Source organism: Malus domestica, chromosome 13, assembly GCF_042453785.1.
Source record: "Malus domestica chromosome 13, GDT2T_hap1".
NCBI lineage: Eukaryota > Viridiplantae > Streptophyta > Magnoliopsida > Rosales > Rosaceae > Malus > Malus domestica.
Window position 1 is genome coordinate 33,238,597 of NC_091673.1, and position 22,624 is coordinate 33,261,220.

Below are 22,624 nucleotides of genomic sequence, written 5' to 3' on the forward strand. Positions count from 1 at the left end.
TGCTATTTTGAGTCTTTTAAGTGTGTTTGGAGTTAGTTAAGTCATAATCTGTTTTCTTTTAGTCTTTTGAGTCAATTTGAGTTTTAATTTCGTCGAAATCACTTGTTAGGTTTAGAATTGAGTCTTCTTAACTTAGTTTTGCATATTTGAGTGTTTTAGGTCAGTTTAGAGTCTATAGAGTCTATTCTTGTGTTTTAAAGTCTTAGTGTTTTAGAGTTTCATTTGAGTAGATTAGCAGCCCTAGTTAATCCCCGGTTTAGAACAATCCCTACTTACATCTTTGCTACAATTGTCATCAATAAGGTTTAATTTGTGTGTCAAGTAATTTTCATATCAAATACTTCTTTAAGAATTTTCCATTGATTGGCAATTTATGTATCAAACTAGTTCGATCCTTGAGATGGTATGCCCCCTTGCCAAGAACTTTGTGAACAATGAATGGTCCTCCCCAATTTGGTGACCATTTTCCAAATTTTGGGATCTTTGATCCCTACTGGTAACACAGTCTGCTAGACTAAATCAGCTTTGCCGAATGTCTTTTGCTTAGCTCGTTGATTATAAGCTTGATCAGCAATCGTATTTTGCGCTATTAGTAGGTTATAGGCATCGAGCCGAGCTTCTTCCAAATCTTCCAAATCTGGCCTCACTGCTTGACTATATTCGGCACTAAACAAACCACTTTGTTCGATAATTCGCTATGAGTTTATGCTTAGTTCTACTGGTAACATTGCATCGTGTCTATAAGCTAACGTATATGGAGTCTTCCCTGTTGCTGATTAAAGTGAAGTTTGATATGCCCATAATGCCTTATTTAACTTTAAATGCCTTTCTTTCACCATTTTTTCGAGAATACCGATCAAAACCTTGTTACTTGCCTCGGCCTACCCATTTGCTTGTGGGTAATACAGTGTGGACTGTTCGAGCTGAATTTTCAAACCTGCCGTATAGTCATTAAACCTATCGGTCGTAAAAATCATGTTGTTGCTTGTCATAATCGTCTCGGGCATGTCGAATCTCATTAGATGTTTTCTCTACAAAATTACAAACTTCTTTGGATGTTAACTCGGCGTACGATCATGCTTCCACCTACTTGGTGAAGTAATCAGTTGCTACGAGTATCCACGCATGTTTCTCCGATCCAAATGACAGCGTGATTTTGCCAATTACATCCATGGCCTATCCTCTAAACGGCCATAATTTGGTGACTGAATGAAGTAGTTCGGTTGGGACCCTTTGGATAGGCCCATGGATTTGACATTGTAAACAACTCCGTGCATGTTCTATGTAATCTTTTAAAATACTCGACCAAAAATATCCATGTTGGCAGAGCAACCAACGCATTTTGTGGCCGGATTGATGGGCTCTGTATATTCTTTCATGCACCTTTGTAATAGCTTAGGCAGCCTCTTTTGGGTCGAGACACAATAGCAACAAACCGTCCTCATCCTTTCGATATAGCTCATTCTGATATACTATATAATTAGTAGCGTGTACCCGTATCGTTTCGTCATACTTGCCACTAGGATCATCAAGGTGTCATATAATTGATTTTCTCCAATCATCTTGCAATGTCATGACCCCACAAATGTTTGTAGGAGCTTTTCGTTCAAGTAATGAAGGCAAAAACATAGCTTGTGTTGGATTATATAGGCCAGTTTGAGAGCTGGTTGATTAAACAAAACCGGGTATGGACGCCGATCTACTGGTACGACTCGGCCTACCTGGTCCCCCAAGAGTTATGTGTCAAAGGCTATTTGGGCTAACTCATCTACATTAATATTCTGAATACGAGAGATATGTTCAAACGTGATGCCTACAAATGACTTGGCTAAATAGCTGGCGACCATATGATAAGGCGCCAGAGTACAACTCATGCAATAGAAAGACCCATTGAGTTGGTTAATCATAAGTTCTGAATTGCTAAATACGAGTACACGGGCTGCCTTTAAATCGTGAAGAATATTAAGGCCAATGACGAGCCTTTGTATTCGACCTGATTGTTTATACAATCGAAATCTAGCCTGAGAGATAAATACCATATGTAGTGGTCAGGCGATTGAATGACGATGCCAACCCCAGCCGAGGCTGCGGAACTAAACCTATTGAAGTACATCATCCAAAAATTGTTGTGTGCTATGACCATGCCGATTTTGACGTCGTTGTCCCCAAATGCATTTAGTGAAGGATGTTGAGCAATCGGCCAGAGCCTTTCCTTTGACAGCTTTTTGAGGTAAACAATGTAAACTAAGTTCAAATAAAGCCATTGTCCATTTTTCCAATTCTGCCATTGACTATTGGTCGAGTAAGCATGTATCAAATAACATCAGTTTGGGCAATGACTTCGGTGACTGAAGGGAGCATGTAATGCCTAAGTTTAGATGAGGCGAAGAATAAAGCCAAACAAAGTTTCTTAATGGCCAAATAATTTATCTCAGTCGAGTTAAGGTTTTGACTGAGATAAAAGATGGCCTATTCCCTTTTGGTGTCATTGTCTTGTGCAAAAAGACAACCAATGGATTCTTCGGCAGCCGAGATATACAACTTGAGAAGTTTGCCGTACCGAGGTGGCATGAGAATAGAAGGATTAGTGAGAGAGACCTTGATTTCTGTAAAAGAGTCCTGATGTTATTCTTTCCACTCGAATCGATCGAAATCCTTGAGTTTCAGGAGTGTAGGGAAAGCATTCATCTTTCCCGCTGAGTTAGAAATAAAATGGTGAAGGAAATTGATTTTACCGAGCAAAGATTGCAATTACTTCTTAGTTGTTGGGGCTGGAGCATCGATGATCGAACGAGCCTTGTTCTAATCCACCACGATGCCTCAATGGTGTACGAGGAAACCCAAGAAATTCCCTACATATATGCGAACTGCACATTTAGTAAAGTTCATTTTAAGTTTATGTTGGCACATGTGAAGAAACATGCGTCGAAGGTCATCCATATGTGTTCAACAACATTTTGACTTGACCACGACATTATCAATATATACTTCATCAAATGCACCAACGTTCTTAAGTCCAAATGGTATAACGACCCATTCATGGGTCCCAAGCACCCCGGGGCATCAAAAAGCGGTTTTATGGACATCGACCTCGACGATGAAAACTTGATTTTAACCTGCGTGGCTGTCTATGAAAGATAGAGTCTCGTCATTTACTGCAGTGTCAATTAACAAATTTGAAATTGGCATTGTATATTTGTCTTTGGGAGTTGCCAAATACAGATTACCAAAATCAATGCAAGTACATAAAGCAACATTTTTCTTTAAGACTGGGATGATATTCGCTAACCATTCGACAAATCGAGCTAACTGAATAAAGCTAGCTTTTAAAAGTTGAATAATTTCGTGTTTTATGCAAAGCTAAACTTCTATTGAGAATCGTCGGGGAAGTTGGCAGAAGGGTGTACAGTGGCTTTAATACGCAATTAGTGTTCGATCAAGGTCAGGCATTTCATGATAGCTCCAAGCGAACAATCCTTAAATTCCTCAAGCAATTTACAAAACTGAACCTTTATAGGTTAAGGCAATAAAGCACTAATAAATAAAGGCTGAGGTTCATTGGCCGTTCTAACATTTATTTCTTCTAAATCGTCATTGACTTCATGTCGATTATCTTTGAGCTTGTCTGGTGCAGCTCGAACTTGATATACGGACAAGACTTGGCCGTTATCTCATTCGGTGAGGAAGTCTACTAAGTTCACGCCAGAATTTGGCTGTCTGGAAATGGTATACCAATGGGCCAGCAATAATTCCAAAATAGATGAAACAGCGATCCTGTGTCTGTCTTGTTATGTTGTATCAGTTATCAGGATTATTAACTAGATCGGCCAACCCAAGCTTCGTTGAGTCCTGCTAAACAGTCTTGTTGCCAACCTCGATGGCTTTCTAGACAGAGATCCAGGTCGGTCGTCATTCTTCGTTGAATCCTTGCAGGGTGATGTAGCCAACCTGGTCATCATAATAGATGGCTTGAATCATGTTAGCCTTGAATGGCTAATTATCGACCGGATGAACTATGACTGATTTGCTGTCCCAGAAGATGAGGACTTAATGTAACGATGAATGAATGCAACGAGTCTGGTGGATCCAGTCACGACCGAGTAATGCATTGTACCTGGTCTTCGAATCAACTATGAAAAACTTTGTCATATGATTTCGACCTACGATATTTACTTCCAGATGAGGCACTCCTTTAGGCTCGTCTTTAGAGCATCGCAACGCCTTCATAATGGAAACCGACATGATGTTGATCGTCGCTACATAGTCGACAAAAACTTTGCATATTGGATACCCTTCAATATGAGCTGTTACATATAATGGCTTAAAGTAGTGAAGGTTAACGGTTGAAAAACGGGGGAATAGTTCGGCCAAAGCTGCTCTAAGCTTGTCTTCCTTGCTAATCGATTAAGCTTCTTCAGTGGCCACGAAATCGATGTACGTGGTCTCTTCGGCAGCCACATCACTATCCAAAAAACTTGTTTGAGATGTGGTTGGCTAGAATTCTACGGGTAAGACATGGACCATTCTGATTTCCATGTTGTCGAGGACCGAAGGGCCCATCCGGTCACGACACTCGTCCTCTAGATCATTTAGCAAGATGCCTTGCTCTTTGGTCACACTAACAGGGTTGTCTTTGACCATAGGTAAAACACGTTCATATGGTGCATCTGGCATGGCCGTTTCATCTTTGAGTTTGACAAGTGGCTTCATGGGTGCTGAGACTTGGTCCTGTGCTTGCAAAGCTCCACGAGTTTGCTCTTGATATGCAATGCGAGTGTTTCTTGTGTCTAGATGAAATCTAACCATACCACATGTTCCTTTTCTTCGGCCGTGAGGCTGAATAATGATACGCCCGAGAAGACCTTAAAATGATGCCGCGAGTACTGGATGTCATCGAGAGAAAATGGAAGGTTGACGGGATTAATATCAGTGTATGGTTCCACCTTAAAGCTGAGAACACTAGCATTGTAAATATGTTGGAACCTAGCCTTCATCCCTAACTTCGACCATTTTTTTGATGATTTGCTCGGTATTGGGGCAGGTTAAAGCCAAGTCGAAAGATTCTTAGAATGCCCTTGGAAGGCCGTATAAATCGTTAGCTGAATGCTTCTTGTGAAACTCCTGCATCTATTTTAGAGCCTCGCCGAAAAATGGTGGATGACGATTTCGCTTTACTTTAATCAATGGCTTTTATGGGGTCGGTGGAGGAAATTTTCTTTCGGCCTCCTTCTTGGAATGCTCAAAGTGAGCTTTCATCTCTCCAGGCCGAAAAATGAGTTTATTCACTTCTTGGATTCTTCAATCTCAATTTCAAAATCGCGATCAATTACTTTCTTTCTTTGAAGCAGCTCAGTCATGATTGACGAAGTTTGTCGACCATTTTCTTTGCTCGCCATTTCTTTAGTTTGCCCTTTTGCAACTGAGACTTCCTGAGCCACTCGATGATGAGCAATGTAATCTATTCTCTAACAGTGATGCTTCTGGGATTTATATATAACAGTATATGCACCAATATGAGAATTGTAGTTATACCATCGTTGGTCGAGTGGCTCAGGTGGCTTGAAGGTATGTTGGGATGAACTAAGCTTTGGGAGATGGTATGTTGGGAAGAACTCAGCTTTTTTTTTTCTAGTCCCTTGGCATATGGGATCCACCATTGTTATCATTGCCGAAGGGAAATGATTAGCATCAACTAGCATATGAGTTTGCTTCGGGAACTTGAGTTTTCCGTTGTCGATTCAGATTTGGATGGCATCACAGAATATGACACAGTTATTTATCGTATGCTTGTTCGAGTTGTGATACTTGCACTATGTCTTCCCTTTCAAATCTTCAGTCTTAGGAATGTCAAGCCCCAACCGAAGCTTGATGATCTTTGCAAGTAATAGCTGGTCAAAAATGGCATCAGCCTTGGTGACGTTGAAAGTGTATACCTTTGATGTTTTGACAGAAACTTCCATAGAGGTTAAGCGTATTTTGACATTTTTGGAACTAGCGTGACCCAGTGCCTTGCATATATATGGTTTGTCAATTATTATCTCGGCTGCATCTATGCTGGCATAATGGGACTTTTCGCCCCTGGCTGATGCATAACTCATTGTTGGTTTCTTATAGATTGGCCCTCGGGTTGGGGTTTTCGATATTTTCTCCTCTTTGAGCTAATAATCATATTGCTCGACGTGCTGAGCCAACTCATACATATCTCGAAAGTTTGCCCCCAAGAATTTCTTCTTGTATTCCATATCTAGACCATTCTGGGTGAGTCTAACAAATTCGACCTCGGGAAAAGGTACTCGGCACCAATTTTTGGCTGATTTAAACCTGGTAAGAAATTCCATTGGTGACTCAGCCATCCTAGCTAAAGAAGAAACCGACACTTCCATTCCCGATCGATAGAATTATTTATGAAATTTCTCAACCAATTCCTCCTAGTTTTGTATAGAATTTGGTGGAAGGTTGATGTACCATGCGAACACAGTGCTGGTCAACGAGAAATTGAATAGTCGTAGTTTATGGAAATCATTGTCGACATCTCCACACATGACAGTGAACCTGGCCACATGTTCTAACGAGGACAAGGATGACTCTCTAGCGAAGATACTAAAATCTGGAATTTTGAATCCTCAGGGATATTCAAAGCTTTTGACAAAGGTTGGATGTGGATTAATGAATTTTGGGAACTTTGGCCCTTTTTTTCGAATCAATCATTCTATGAACTTCAACCATATCAATGGGCATTGTTTCTGTTCTTCGTGTTAACTCCGACTGAACTGGTGCTTGGCTCACCATATATTTTCTCAAGGTCATTCGTCTTGGGTCAAGCAAGTCCTACCTTGGGCTGTACCAATGGCAATCTTTCCCTTACCAAGGGAGTATTCTTTAAAAAGGGAAGCTGCCTGGGTTGATCAACAGGCTCATTCTTGTGAACTTTGTTGTTAACTATAATTTTGAGCAACTTATTATTCAAGGCACCATTATCGTGTGCTTCTTCAAGTATGTTTTTCATCACTAGGCCAAATATTTGCTAAAATTGCCAAGATTGTTCTTTCAATCATACCCAAAGCAAAGATTTAAATGGTGGACTAAAGATCTCATCGTCGTTGTCGCAATCCTCTCTTCGATAAAACCATCATTTTCCGTCTTGGTAGTCTGAGTGAAGACTATGGTATCATGACTCTAACCGCCAAGATTATTTTCCTTTTCTCGACTCGTTGTACCTGTAGCTTTAGGCGTCATGGCAATAGGAGGATCCTGCACCTGCGACGCGTTACTTTGTACTGGACTCTGAACTATAGGTGCTAAACAGGTGGTCAACTTGCTCATAGTTGTTTTCTTTTTTATTGATCGAGTTTCAATGGTCATGAACTTTATAGCTTTAGCATTGGCTCCCACTGGGCGTGCCAAAATGTTAACCCTAAAAACTACCTAGCGCAGTAAATACGGAGCGTGCCAACTCGTTGGCCGAGTTCAGCCAGGGAGTATAATATGAGTTGATGTGGTGTTGGGCGCGCTGATGACTTCTTAATCTCGCGACTACGACTGAGGAAGGAACATGTCTCGGCCTTCGGGTTCTTGAGCTTGAAGACTAGGCTGCTAGTTCTGCAAACTTCAATATCAAATTTAGCTGTCAGTGTGTCAAATGTAGTAACCTGGTAGCACCTTACTTCACCGAGAAGGCTGATGAGATGACCTTTACGAATAAGGACTCGAAAATCCTTGCTGACTGTAACTTGGATAAATAACCAGCTGGTCTCGAAGCAGTGTTGTTCATCCAAACTAAAGGTTCTCCTTAGTCAACTGATTCTACGAATCTAATGTTGTTTATCCAAACTGAAAATGTGTTGGTGGGAAAAAAGAAAATAAAAATCTCAAGGTGTTTGAGAGGTTTGAACATGGCAGTTGTGTGTTGGATTGGAGAGGTTTGAATGATGCACTCCCTTCTTTATTTATAGTAATGATTTCCTACATGGCCGAGGTAGAATTTCACTTGGACTAGAATTCCTCAACCCAATCTCATTAAGTCTTGACCAATCCTAACCCTTATAGGTGATAGGAGCATATTTATGCGACTTAATTAGCTTGTTTTCTTGCATTATTATAGTGTTTTAAGCCATTTTCGTGTGTTTGTAGGTCTATATGACAAAGTTGGCAAGAAAGTGCAATTTGGAGCATTTTGAGGCAATTTTGGGCATCAAATGGATAGCTTATGAATGGGGGAAGATGGATGGACGAATTTGAAGTTCAAGAGGCTAGGAATGTGCTGAAAAGATGAAGGAAATAAATCTAAGACAAAGAAGATAAGGAATCAGCTCAAAAGAAGGAGATATTATCCAAAACCTTATCGAACCTTATCTTATCCAAACAAACCTTATCTTATCCTTGCCTAAACTAGCTTTATCCTATCTTATCTTATCTAAATCAGTTTGTGCCTTAAATCTAGTTGCAAGAGGACCTAAATATCTGATTTCTAGAAGGTCTATCCTTTCCCTACATTTATGCCGCACCCTTATCCTTCTAGAACCCCTAAATTGGTGCTAAAACATCTTTTCTAGAAGCACCTAAAAATCTGGCACCTCCCCCTCTTCTAGAAGCTCTAGAACCTGAAACCTCAATCCTTTCCCTCTTGAATTAGGCCAAATGTATCCCTCTCTTTGTAGGAATTGATGCCGTACCCTTGCTATCCTTTTTCCCTTTGGTTTCTGATTGTTTTAACCCATTCCACTTAGGTTTTGGTTACACAATCCTTGTCCCACTTTAATTTCAGAAACCTATCCAAATCCTTAGGGATTGTGACATGTATTTTGGCCTATAAATACACATCCTTACCGCACAAATCATTCACCACCCTCTACCATATTTTTCTACACGATTCACCATACACACCTCATTGTGCCGTGGCTTTCCAAGGAGAAGGAGCCCTTTGCCGTGCCTTGTCATTCAACATAGGATTGCTAGAGCTTGCTTAGGTGTTTTCTATCCTTTAATTGCAATGTTTAATTTAATGTTATTTTCAGTTTTTAAAGACATGAGGAACTAATCTCTTTTTAGTTGGAGGTGAATTTGAAGCCATGATTATATGCTTTACATGAATTGATTACATCAAGTTATTGTTTTGAAAGTCTTGAATGTGATTTGCTTATCTGAGTTATTAAAACTTGTTTATGTATGTTGATTGAGGATGCATACTTAGTTCGCATGCATAAATTTGATGCTAGAGTATAAGGGATTTTCACCTAACCGGTATGAACTTATATTCACAAGTAGTAAAGGTTGCTAGTCACAATCGTGTTAAGTAAAATTCTTTGCAGGACTATCATGCTTTTTATAGTTACGAATGCCTCATCAATACTTATGATTTTCAAAGAACTTAATGACCTTTGATATGTGTCTCTATCATGCGTATTCCATAGTTAGGGGACTTGATAACGATAATTTCGTTGTGATGCGTATCCCGTCCAATTCAATGAAATAAGGAGAATCTGATGGTTAATTTGTGCTATCACAGTTAACTTGGGGTGTTGTCATTCATAGTCTAAAGAAACAATATTGGAAATTGGTTTATGTTTGCATATGTTATGTGTGGAGAAGGACCCTCTAACTAGCCTTTCACCCTTTTCAATTCATCAAATTCGTTTTTATTAAGTGTTTTATGCAAAGTTTCTGTTTTAAGTTTTTAAATTCGTCAAAAATAATCCCCTATTCATTAAGTCTTGTTAGTTGAGTTATAATCTATTTTCTTTTAGTCTTTTGAGTCAAGTTAAGTCTTATTTTCATCCAAATCACTCGTTAGGTCTAGAATTGAGTCTTTTTGATTGTTTGTTGCTGTTTTGAGTGTTTTAAGTCAGTTTTGAGTCTATAGAGTCTAATTTAGTGTTTTTGAGTCTTATTTGTGTTGATTAGCATCCATAGTTAATCCCCGGTCTAGAACGATCCCTACTTGCTTAATACTACAATTGTCATCAATAGGGTTTAATTTGTGTGTCAAGTTAATTTTCACATCAAATTTTGGCGCCGTTGCCGGGGATTAGCAATTGCTAATCCCTTGTTTGCCATGTGTTTTGTGTTCCTTTTACTTTGTTTTCTGATTTTGTTTTGTTTTCTTTGTTTAGGTCCACTAGTTTATGACTCGGAGTTCTCAACCGGTTCGTGAACATATCTTCGACTTTAATGACGATTTTGAACGAGATTTAAGAAGAAAAATGAGGCATCCAGAACCTAGTGAACCTAGTTCAAGTTTAGAGGCCGAATCTGAATTTGAAGAAGAAAAAGAAGTCATGGCAGCGGATAATTGTACAATAAAAAAACTCTCGGCCTCGGGGTTCGCCAATGCCGCACCCCTTTGCATTCAATACCCCGTGGCTACTCAAGGCAAGACCGATGAGTTCGAATTGAAGTCAAGCTTGTTGCATCACATTCCAAAATACCATGGGCTGTCCATGGAAGATCCAAACAAGCATCTTAAGAAGTTCGAAGTGGTTTGTTCAAGCATGACACCTATCAATGTCGATGGGAACATTTTGATGATGAAGCTTTTACCATTCTCTCTTATAGAAAAGGCTAAAGATTGGCTTTATGAATTAGCACCCGGAACAGTCACTTCTTGGGATAGCATGAAGAGGGCGTTTTTAGAGAAGTTCTTCCCCACTTCGAGAGTCATTTTATTGAGGAAGAAGATTAGTGGCATTCAACAAAGTCAAGGAGAGTCATTTCCAGCATACTATGAGCGTTTTAAAGCTCTTGTCGCCTCATGTCCTCAACATCAAATGAAAGAAGAACTTCTACTTCAATACTTTTACGAAGGACTTCTTCCAATTGAGCGACAAATGCTAGATGCTTCAGCAGGAGGTGCATTGGTTGACAAAACACCAATGGCTGCAAAGATCCTAATTGCCAACCGAGAATTAAATGCACAAAAATACGAAGGACTTGGACAAAGAGACCCCCACGGCAGCAAGTCAATGAGGTAAGTTATATATCCGACATTCAATCACAATTAACTAACCTCACTTCTATTATATCTCAGATGGCCGAAAGGATGAAAATACAAGGACCCAGTGTTTGTGGTGTGTGTTCTATGCAAGGACATCGCAATGACCAATGCCCTCAAATGATTGAGAATGGAGGTTGGGAAACCCTCAATGCTATGGGTTTTCAAGGCCACAATAAGCAACATAATGCCCCCTACACCAACACTTACAAACTGAAGTGGAGAGATCACCCAAATTTCAAGTGGAGAGAACCACAACAACCTGCCCAACAAGGAGGATTTCGGCCACAACCCCTTGGGATGTATCAAAGGCCATATGCACCCACTCAAGTCCAACCACAATTTGCCCAAAGCAATTCAGGTACATCCATGGATAATGATCAAATTGTTCAATTACTAACTTCTTTGGTGCAGGGGCAGCAAAATCAAAACAAAACAATGCTTAATCAAGTTAAAGAGATGGATGAGTTGAAGAACCAAATAGGCCAAATGGCATAGTCCATGGGGAAATTCAAAGAGCAAGGCAAACTGCCTAGCACAATCGTTGTGAATCCAAGGGGAAGATTTGAATCTGTCAAGGCCATTACATTGAAAAGTGGAAAAGAAGTTGGAACGGACCCCCAACCATCAAAATCTACCCAAACGGAGGACAAAAAATTGCAACAAGAGGAGGATGTCCAACACACACCCATGGAAAGGAAGGAAACAACCTTGCTGGTCACTCCTACACTTCCCAAACCATCCAATTCGACCAATGTAAGTCCTAATTCAAATTTTTCTAATGTTATTCCACCAAATGCACCCTTTCCTAGCAGATTTATGCAAACCAAGAAAGAAACGGATGAGAAAGACATTCTGGAGACGTTTAGGAACATAATGACCCTTATTCCAGCACTTACAATCTGGGGATGAGAGATCACCCAAATTTCAAGTGGAGAGAACCACAACAACCTACCCAACAAGGAGTATTTCGGCCACAAACCCTTGGGATATATCAAAGGCCATATGCACCCACTCAAGTCCAACCACAATCTGCCCAAAGCAATTCAGGTACATCCATGGATAATGATCAAATTGTTCAATTACTAACTTCTTTGGTGCAAGGGCAGCAAAATCAAAACAAAACAATGCTTAATCAAGCTAAAGAGGTGGATGAGTTGAAAAAACAAATGGGCCAAATGGTGGAGTTCATAGGGAATTCAAATAGCAAGGCAAACGGCCTAGCACAACCATTGTGAATCCAAGGGGAGGATTTGAATCTGTCAAGGCCATTACATTGAGAAGTGGAAAAGAAGTTGGAACGGACCCCCAACCATCAAAATTTGCCCAAATGGAGGATGAAAAGCTGTAACAAGAGGAGGATGTCCAACACATACCCATGGTAAATAAGGAAACAACCTTTCCGTGCACTCCTACACTTCCCAAACCATCCAATTTGACCAAGGTAAGTCCTAATTCGAATTTGTCTAATGTTATTCCACCAAATGCTCCCTTTCCTAGAAGATTTATGCAAACCAAGAAAGAAGCGGACAAGAAAGACATTCTGGAGACATTTAGGAACATAATGACCCTTACTCTAACACTTACAATCCGAGGTGGAGAGATCACCCAAATTTCAAGTGGAGAGAACCACAACAACCTGCCCAACAAGGAGGATTTCGGCCACAACCCCTTGGGATGTATCAAAGGCCATATGCACCCACTCAAGTCCAACCACAATCTGCCTAAAGCAATTCAGGTACATCCATGGATAATGATCAAATTGTTCAATTACTAACTTCTTTGGTGCAGGGACAGCAAAATTAAAACAAAACAATGCTTAATCAAGCTAAAAAGGTGGATGAGTTGAAGAAACAAATGGGCCAAATGGTAGAGTTCATGGGGCAATTCAAAGAGCAAGGCAAATTGCCTAGCATAACCGTTGTGAATCCAAGGGAAGGATTTGAATCCGTCAAGGCCATTACATTGAGAAGTGGAAAAGAAGTTGGAACGGACCCCCAAGCATCAAAATCTGCCCAAACGGAGGACAAAAAGCTGCAACAAGAGCATGATGTCCAACACATACCCATGGCAAGGAAGGAAACAACCTTGCCGTGCACTCGTACACTTCCCAAACCATCTAATCGACCAAGGTAATTCCTAATTCGAATTTGTCTAATCTTATTCCACCAAATGCACCTTTTCCTAGCAGATTTATGCAAACCAAGAAAAAAGCGGACCATAAAGACATTCTGGAGACGTTTAGGAACATCATGACCCATACTCTAACACTTACAATCCAAGGTGGAGAGATCACCCAAATTTCAAGTGGAGAGAACCACAACAACCTGCCCAACAAGGAGGATTTCGGCCACAACCCCTTAAGATGTATCAAAGGCCATATGCACCCATTCAAGTCCAACCACAATCTGCCCAAACCAATTCAGGTACATCCATGGATAATGATCAAATTGTTCAATTACTAACTTCTTTGGTGCAAGGGCAGCAAAATCAAAACAAAACAATGCTTAATCAAGCTAAAGAGGTGGATGAGTTGAAGAAACAAATGGGCTAATTGGCAGAGTTCATGGGGCAATTCAATGAGCAAGGCAAACTTCCTAGCACAACCATTGTGAATCCAAGGGGAGGATTTGAATCCGTCAAGGCCATTACATTGAGAAATGGAAAAAAAGTTGGAACAGACCGCCAACCATCAAAATCTGCCCAAACGGAGGACGAAAAGCTGCAACAAGAGGATGATGTCCAACACACACCCACGGCATGGAAGGAAACAACCTTGCCGTGCACTCATACACTTCCCAAACCATCCAATTCGACCAAGGTAAGTCCTAATTCAAATTTATCTAATGTTATTCCACCAAATGTACCCTTTTCTAGCAGATTTATGCAAACCAAGAAAGAAGTTGATGAGAAAGACATTCTGGAGAGGTTTAGGAAAGTGCACGTCAATATCCCGCTCCTTGAAGAAGCTTTGTACAACAAGGTAATGGATTCGTGAGAAAGAGGTGGTACACGTAAGTGAGAATGTATCAGCGTTGTTGCAAAGAAAGCTACCACCTAAATGCAAAGATCCAGGTAGTTTCACTATCCCTTGTGTTATTGGCAATACGAGGTTTGATCATGCTATGCTAGATTTAAGTGCATCAATTAATGTCATGTCATATTCTGTTTATGCATCCATGAATCTAGGAGAGCTTAAAAATGATGGTGTTAGTATTCAATTAGCCGATTGATCTAATGCATATCCGAAAGGAGTTTTGGAAGATGTTTTGGTGCAGGTAGACCATTTGATTTTTCCTGCGGATTTCTATGTGCTTGACATGGAAGACTCGGAAGACTCGGTACACACTCCATCATCACCACTCTTACTTGGACGACCTTTCATGAAAACAGCGCAAACCAAGATTGATGTGGCTAAGGGAGCAGTAACTACGGCATTTGATGGTGATATGATTAATTTTAAAGTTTTTGAATCTTTTGAGAATCATAATGATGTTCGTTCTTGTTTTTCCATTGATGTAATTGGAAATATAGGGCAGGAACATTTAGCACCTATCAAGAAAGATGCATTTCAAACCACTAACGAAGAGGGAATTGGAGTGGATGACAAGGAGTGCACGGCCACAAACCTCAAAACCCCAAATCTGGCCGAGAGCACCCCACATGCATTCGTTGATTGTGCTGCCACTTCCTTGCAGTACATTGGTAAGCCACCTATCCCAATTTCGATTCCCATTTCAACTAATAGGTTGTTACCTTGTATGGTGCAGGTCCCCAATCGAATCCAAGCTGGTGGGAATGATTACATTGACTTTAGGATGCTCAACACCCCAATCAGGAAGGATTACTATCCCCTTCCATTCATAGAGTCAATGTATGAGTATTTTAAGGAGCATGTTGTGGGCTACAATAGAGCTTAGAAGGAAATATCGTCTGGCTGGAAGATGTTAAAGCAAGCGCTTCTTGGGAGGTAACCCATGCAAATAAAGAAGACCTAGGAAGCTCCGGCATCACAACTAGATTTGCGTTCCTAAACCTTACTCTTTATTGCTTTTACTTTGCCATATGTGTCATGTTTGCTAGTTGTGTTATTTGCTTGCTTTTGTGTGAGTCTATGTTTGAAACATTGTGGACAATGTTTGGTTTAAGTGGGGGGGGGGGCTAAACAAGTGTTTTTATTGCAAATTCGTGGGTTTTTATCACCTAGCATAACTAGAGTTGTTTCTCACTGTTTTTAAGTGTTTTTAGAGTGTTTTGGAGTGTTTTATTGTGTCTTTGATAGAAAATACGAAAATTCAAGAAAAAAAATTAGAAAATGTTTTGAAAAACCCAAAAAGAGTTGTTTGTGTCTCTGGGTACCTTCCAACACAATGATGATGATTTGGTTTTTAATTGCATGACTGTTAAAGAAAGTTATAAACATGGGTGAAAGTTTGATATGCTCTTTGGTTTATGCTTGGTTATAGTTCTCATTAATGAATTCACATGTAATCACAAAAGAAAAAATCAGTTTTTGTAACATGCTTGAAGGAAGGAACTCAAACTAACGCTACATCCCTGAGAGGCTTGAGCCTAAATCGTTCTTTGGAGAGTTGTTAATCTGTGATTTATTGTTTTCTAAAGTCGTTGCATGATCTCATTATTCTTTGCTTGGTTGCTACTTAGAATGCGTTTTATCACTTTTGTTCCAAGTACTAGAACTCATGCCCGTTTCATTCAAAGCTTAAAATTGAGTGCATAACACATAACTGATGCGATAAAAGTTAAGCACTCAAATTAAACCCTCTTGTTGTCAAATTGTAGTAAAAATGCAAGTAGGGATCGTTCTAAACCGGGGATTAGGAGGGCTTGCTAAAACCTCTAAACTAACTCAAAAACATAAAAACAAAGTTAAAAACGTTTGAATAGACTCAAAGGACTCAAAACAGATTCTAAAGACGCGAAACAACTTAAAAACACTCAAAATTGCCTAAAAACACTTACTGGGCAGATTTGACTCTAACACAACTTTGGATGAATTTAGTGTTTTGGTTTAAATCAAAACACTCAAAAACACTAACGAAATAGAAATTTAACACTTTGAAACAACAAAGTAAAAGGTGGATTTTGGTTTTGACGAATTCGAAACAAACAAGCAAGTTATAAAACTAGGCAAATTATAAAATGAATTTGAGAAATAAAATGATGGATGGATTATTTAGAGGTCCGTTCTTCACACATGACACACTTGTACATGAATCGATTTCCAATTGCTTTTCAATAAACTATGATGCTCAACACCCCAGATTAACCGTGATGCACAAATTAACCCTCAGATTTTCCTTTACTCATTGAATTGGATGAATGCATGTGACAACCCAAATCATTCTCTAAAAGTCCCCTATACGAATGCATAATAGAGATACAATCAGAGATCATTACGTTCAATGAAAATCATAAGTGCTGACGAGGCAATTATAACTATGAATGCATGATACAATTGCCAAGAATTCAATTAACGCGATTGTGATAAACAACCTTCACTACTCATGAATATAAACTTGTAACGATTAGGTGAAACTCATTTATATTCTAGCATCTAATTCAAGCATGAAAACTAAGTATGCATCCTTAATAAACATACAAGAATCAGTTAAAAATAGATACTTGAATTGCAATCACAACTTATCAAATCACAATTGGAAGAAATCAATTCATATCTCAAGCAAGTTCATGGCTTCAAACTTCCCCCTAACTAAATAGGGGTTTAGCCACTCATAATTGTAACAAAATTAGAAAATAACAAAGTAGACATTGAAAGCAAGAACGAAGTACACCTAAAACGCTCCAAAGTTCCAAGCTTGAAACGCCAAGGACCTTTGTTTTCACCACCTTGTTGTAGCACAAGTGTCTAGGATGTGTATGGATATATGGATGGAATGGATTTGTACGGCTAAGAGATGAAAGTGTATGGATTGGTGAGATGTAGTATGGCTAGATGAATGGATGGAGGTCACGGCAAGGAAAGGGATGAAAGTGTTTGTGAATGTAGCTTCTTTGGATGATGGCCCCCAAATTATGGTGAAGGGTGGATGTATTTATAGGCTAGGGAGAGGAGTGTATGGAGTTGTAATGAGTGGATGTAATGGGTGTAGTGGGTGAGTGTTGTGGTAATGAGTAGATGTAATGGGTGTAGTGGGTGGATGTTTGGTAATGAGTGGATGTAATGGGTGTAGTGGGTGGATGTTTGGTAATGAGTGGATGTAATGAGTGTAGTGGATGAGTGTTTGGTAATGAGTGGATGTAATGGATGTAATGGGTGTAGTGGGTGGATGTTTGGTAATGAGTGGATGTAATGGGTGTAGTGGATGAGTGTTTGGTAATGAGTGGATGTAATGGGTGTAGTGGATGGATGTTTGGAGTTGTAGGTCAACACACTTGCACACACACATGTTGATTTGTAGCCTTCAAATCTTCAAAAACGTTCATCCTCATGTCTCCATGCTTGCACTATCCAATCTTGGCTCAAAAATGCTCTAAAATGCTCCAAAATGCACTTTCTTACCAACTTTGTTATTATGACCTACAAACACACGAAAATAGCTTAAATACATAATTAACTAAGAAATAACAACACAAATGCACAAGAACAAGCTAACTAAGTCGCATGAATATGTTCCTATCAATAACAAGATGAAGTTGTTTAGTAGTTACCACCAGAGCCAAAAAGCCTTCATCCCATGCATTTGTTTTGTAGGTTTAACCTTTTTTGAGCCTTATGTAGCCTATTTTCTTTGTTAGCCACATGAAGGATGATTTTGTGAAAACATGTTCATTTGAATAACATCTATAGCATGCATTTAACAATTAAAAGGCGGAATCATGCTTGCATGCATTAAAAAATAAAACATTAACCATGAAATTCAAAGCCTAGTAGATTGGTGAGAATCAACTCAAAACAAAGTGAGTGGAGATTTATACCTTTGTAGATTCCTCTTTGCATAAGCAAAGGCTATTCACCCAAAGAGAGGGCCTTCATTCCTTGCATCTTAAATCTATGGATTTGGATGGATGAAAAGGTTTCTCCAAGTTCCCAAAATTGAGAACCTCTAAGTCTCCACACCAATGAGAGATTGGAGAAGGAATGAGTGACCTTGGAGTAGTGGGATTGTTAGATGCACCCTCTAAGGGGGCCGGCCTCCTAGAGAGAAAAGGAGAGACAAGTTCTCACCAATTTTCTCTAAAAGAAACCCTTATGAATTTTAGGCTATAAAGTTCTTTATATAGTCACTTCAAATAAGTGACCTAAAGAACCAAAAGGCCATTCTCTCTAATATGGCCGGCCATAAGGGTTTTATTGGGCTTTTGGGCCTTTGTGAATTAAGTTGTCATACAACTTAAGTCAATGGGCTTGACGTTCGAAGCCCATTGGGCCTTGAGGCCCAAAACTAACCAGTGGTCTTTTAACGAACTTTATTCGTTTGATTAATTAACATATTAATTAATCCTTGCCATAAATAATTAAACCATTTAATTATTCTTACTCATCTCCATTGTTTCTTCAATCTCCACCTTACACGGTGTACGATCCATTAGGTTCCTTTTAGCGAGGCAGTGGGCGATTAAAACCATTGCACATCGATTGTGAATTGAAACTTACTTTCAATTCTCCCTTTAGTGATTACACACGTTTAGGGCTTCCACAAACCAAGAGTGATACCTAGCAGCATATCATGGTTACCCAAGCTAATCAAAAGAGGTAGAGAACCTATTCAGTTTAGGATTACAAATGCAATATGGTCTTTCTCTAATACATGAGGAACTAATCTCTTTTTAGTTGGAGGTGAATTTGAAGCCATGATTATATGCTTTACATGAATTAATTACATCCAGTTATTGTTTCGAAAGTCTTGAATGTGATTTGCTTATCTGTGTTATTAAAACTTGTTTATGTATGTTGATTGAGGATGCATACTTAGTTCGCATGCATAAATTTGATGCTAGAGTATAAGGGATTTTCACCTAACCGTTATGAACTTATATTCATAAGTAGTAAAGGTTGCTAGTCACAATCGTGTTAAGTAAAACCATTGGCAGGACTATCATGCTTTTCATAGTTACAAATGGCTCGTCAATACTTATGATTTTCAAAGAACTTAATGACCTTTGATATGTGTCTCTATCATGCGTATTCCATAGTTAGGGGACTTGATAAGGATAATTTTGTTGTGATGCGTATCCCGTCCAATTCAATGAAATAAGGAGAATCTGATGGTTAATTTGTGATGTCACAATTAACTTGGGGTGTTGTCATTCATAGTCTAAAGAAACAATACTGGAAATTGGTTTATGTTTGCATATGTCATGTGTGGAGAAGGAGCCTTTAACTAGCCTTTCACCCTTTTCAATTCATCAAATTCGTTTTTATTAAGTGTTTTATGCAAAGTTTCTATTTCAAGTTTTTAAATTTGTCAAAAATAATCCCCCATTCATTAAGTCTTGTTAGTTGAGTCATAATCTGTTTTCTTTTAGTCTTTTGAGTCAAGTTAAGTATTATTTTCATCCAAATCACTTGTTCGGTCTGGAATTGAGTATTTTTGATTGTTTGTTGCTGTTTTGAGTGTTTTAAGTCAGTTTTGAGTTTATAGAGTCTAGTTTATTGTTTTTTAGTCTTATTTTAATCCTCGGTCTAGAACAATCCCTACTTGCTTAATACTACAATTGTCATCAATAGGGTTTAATTTGTGTGTCAAGTTAATTTTCACATCAATAGGACTGTGAACAAAGTTCTTTAATCACTCAGATTCATCCCCTGATTCTCGACATCTTTTATGACTCAAAACATCCTCAATTTTCAAGAATCCTCATTGTACTTGGATTTGATTACCTAACCCCTATCCAAATAAAACCATCTCTTGATAGGATTTGATTGAACTCGACTGGGCTCGACCCATGATAGAATATTTCCAGTATCCCTTTCTGGATCCAGAATAACTCTAGGCTCAGCCCAAAGCATTCCCAAATAGGTCTACAACCAATTTTCACGATTACTCTAAATTGGAACAATCAAACAGCGGAAGGCAACACAAACTAATATAGGACATGCAAAGCATATTAAATCTAGAAGGATCAAACATGCTTTGATACCAGAGTGCGCGATGAACAAGACTACAAAATAATAAGAATATTATTACATACAGAATAATGTTGAAATGGTTACAAAACCCTAACAGACTACATCATTACTAACTTGTTATACTAAAGAGTTACAAAGTACCATATATATAGAAAAATAACCTAATCCTAACAGTAAAGAAACGAAACCGTAATACTAATGGGCTAGGCCCAAAAACAAAACATTAATAAACTTAGATACTAATATTTTCCAACAACCCTGTCAAACTCATGGCAGTAAACGACAAGAGTTTGCCAACAAGCAGATGCAGATGCAAGCTCTATTATGCTAATTTCTGATACCAATTCTAGTACAAAATTCCATTGGTGCAAGTGCAAGTTTCCAATGCCAGTGCCAGTGCAAGATTCCAATGCCAATGCTAGTGCAAGATTCCAATGTCAGTGCCAGTTCAGGATTCCAATGCCAGTGCCAGTGTATGATTCCAATGCCAATGCCAGTGTATGATTCAAGTGCCAGTGCAAGTTCTAGTGCAAACTTCCAATGCAAGTTGTAAACACAAAAATTATGTATCGAATGAGATGAGAACATGTGTACAAAGTAGATTTATATTGATTTAAATTTATAGGTTACAATCTCCATTTACAACTTTTCCTCTGATTCAATCTTCAAATTTGATGCAGATGGTTGATTGTTGATCCAAGGGTTGTGATGACTTGATCTCGGACAAACGGTTGAATGATTGTTTCAAGTTTTGAACTTGAAATAAACGTGGGGATGGCCTTCACCTCAAGGTGCGGCAAAGATAGTGTGGATGCGGGATTTCCTTGCTTCAAGGGTTTAGCGACTTGATCTTGAAATGAACGTTGCTACAAGTTTATAAGCTTGCAATAAAGTCTTGAAGGAATCGACACGAGTGCTTGTTGATTCTTCAAGCAAGTGCTTCGGCTTTGGTCGAGAGAAAGCTTCGGCTTTGGTTGAATGTTCTTTGAAGAGAACTTTTGCATTGTATTAGTCTTCAAAGGTTTGGGAAAGGTGAAGGAAATATTTGTGAAAACAAGTTCATTTGAGCAACATCTATGCATGCTATTAACAATTAAAAGGTGGAATCATGCTTGTATGCACTCAAAAACAAAACTTAACCCATGAAATTCAAAGCCTAGTAGTTATGGTGAACCAAGACTCAACTCAAAACAAAGTGAGTTGAGAAACTTTAAACCTTTGAAGCACCTTTTTGCTTAGCAAAGGTTAATCACCCATGTGAGGGCCTTCTTTCCTTTGTCACCTTGCTCCTTCGCTCCATGGATTTGGATGGAGGAACTTTGCTTCTTGGCTCCATGTCTTCTTGGGTATGGATGGAAGAATTGGGTTCTCCAAAAGTCCCCAAAGTTGGAGACCTCTAAGTTTCGACACCAAGGACGGTTAAGGAAAAAGATGAGTGACCATGGAAAAATTAGATGCTAGTAAATTCCCCCATGGTGGCCGGCCTCCTAGAGAGAAAAAGGAGAGCTTTTGTTATCTCCAATTTCCTCAAGAAAACCCTAATGAAGAAAAGGCTATAAAGTCACATTTATACCTACCTTCAATGGAGTGGCAAACTTGCAATAAGTCCAAAACCGACTCCCTCTCTAAGCATGGCTGACCTCCCTATTTTTAGTGGGTTAATTGCCCTTTTTTTTTAGTTGTCACACAACTTAAACCTTATTGCCTTGTGGACCAAAACCCTTTTGTGTCCCGAAACCCAAAACCTACTTAAGGCCTAAAACGAAGCTTTCGTTCTAGATTAATTAACTTTTAATTAATCCTTGCCATATACAATTAAACTATTTAATTGTCCTTACTCATCTTCGTTATATCCTTCAATCATTACCTTACACAGTGTGCAATCCATTAGGTTTTTTTTAGCGAGGCAGTGAGCGATTAGAACTCTTCAAATCGATTGTGAATTGAAACTTACTTTCAATTCTCCCTTTAGTGATTATACACCTTTAGGGCTTCCACAAACCATGAGTGACACGTCATGGCTTCCTAAGCTAATCAGAAAAGGTGGAGAACCTATTTAGTTTAGGATTACAATGCAATACGGTCTTTCTCTAATACAATACTCTTGACCACATTGTTTGGTTTGATAGCTTATTCATGTCTACTATCCAATGTGATTCATTTACTTGTATGATTACCTTGAATGTGATTTGGAATGACTTCCTAAATCTCATTCATACTTTGGCCAGAGATTCTTAATCATATCATAAAGTATTCTACCTCAAACGGTTCGAAGGTTAATGATCCCTTGTTGCGCATTCACTTGCCTCAATGGCTAAGTGGCTTAACCCCAACCATGTCGTGGACACCCTGTTACGGTGTGACTTTGACATAGTCAAAGATCAACGACCTAACCATAAGATAATTATGATGCCTCAGGTCAAAGAACTACTTTGCATTATCCCAACCATGAGTTCTCAACTGACATGAGTATGAGAACTCCTTGTTGATCGCGTTTAGTGGACTCATTCTCTATTAAGCAC